This window comes from Pteropus vampyrus, unplaced genomic scaffold (genome assembly GCF_000151845.1).
Source record: "Pteropus vampyrus isolate Shadow unplaced genomic scaffold, Pvam_2.0 Scaffold133, whole genome shotgun sequence".
In the NCBI taxonomy this organism is placed as follows: Eukaryota; Metazoa; Chordata; class Mammalia; order Chiroptera; family Pteropodidae; genus Pteropus; species Pteropus vampyrus.
In genome coordinates, this window is record NW_011888914.1 from 556,310 (window position 1) to 557,917 (window position 1,608).

The window sequence follows — 1,608 nt, forward strand, 5'->3', positions numbered from 1 at the left end:
CAAATTTGGAACCTTAGAGAAAGAGTATTTATTTCTCTTAACTCTATATATCAGTACCAATATATCAATAGCAGGAGTAGTTTGATTAAGCCACATCATGTTGTCAAAGAGCATAGAATTCATGACTAACCAAAGTTGGATCACATGGACCTCATTTCTGGTGTAGAGACAGTTTCGCATTGTGAGAAGGTGGAGAAAATGATGAGCTGAGCAGCCAAATCTAAGAGACTGTCTCCCAAAAACACATTGTAAAACTAAATAATTGATTGTGAAAAAATTACAATGAGTATTTACTTACAATTATTTTCCCTTTTTAACCATTTTTTTTGTCTAAGACACACAGAATATGATTCATCCTTTAGATATTTAGCATCTAAACCGAACGTGTCTAAAACAGATCTCCCAAATTTGCCCTTCTCACAATCTTCATTTTAACAAATGCCTATTACATTTCCCAAGCTATTTAGACCAAAATCCTTATGGTTATCTTTAACTCCTTTCTTTCCTCATAGTTGTTCCATCAGCAAAATTTCTTGGCTCGTTGGGTGAAATACAGCCAGAATCCAACCATCTCTCACCATCTTCATCAGTGCCACTTTAAGTTAAGGGGTCATCATTTTATACCTTGCTCCCACTCTTGGTTCTCTTCAATCTCTGTCCTCCACACAATCCAGCCAAAATGATCCTTTAACATCCAACTTTAGACCTGTGCACTAGTCTTTCCAGTGGCATCTCATCTTATTTAAAGTAAAATCTCAAGCTCTTCAATGACCTAAAAAGGCCCTTTAGGAACTTGCTCCCAGGCACCTTTCTGATTAAATCTCATATCCCTAAGCTCCCTCTGCTCCAATCTCATGGGCTTCCCTTTTCTTGAACATATCAGCCCTGCTGCTGCCCCATGGCCTTTGCCTCTTGGCATTTAATGGATACTCTGACTGAAATACATGCCCCCAAGTTCTCTACTCCTTTACTTTTGTCAAGCCTTTAACTTTACCTTATTAACCATATTTTCCTTGGTTATCTTACCTAAAATCACATCCCATCAATTTCTAACCTCTTTCTTACCTATTGTTTCTCCACAGCACTCATAAATATTGAACAATTCATGTGTTTTAGTTAATTGCTTTGTCTCATCCATTTAGGTACCCTATCTAGAGTAGTGTCTGCCACACAGTGGGTGCTCAATAAATATCTGCAGAATAAATGGGTGAAAAAAAAAATGAAAGAATGGCTGAGGGACAGATATTGAAGATTGGTAAAATCAGAAGAGGTCAGGCCACTATAACCGTAAATTTACTTCAGAAATGACCACATGAGGCAGCGTCAGAAGTGATACAGAGTGTATAATGATAGGCATATACATATGACATGTGCATTATGCTTTTTCTTTTTTTTTCTCTATTATTGGTGTTTCTCTGTGATATTTGATGGAGAAAACTTTCTGCTTGATTTGTTTTTGTTTCTATTTATTTATTTACTGCAGCTAATAGGCACATCTATCCTTTATTGTTGAAGGAGGATGTGAACAAATATGAATGGAAGAAGTAAATTTGGGGAAATTTTTGCAGTTTGGAAAGAGTTTAAGTTATGATGTCGTTTGTAAGTCTG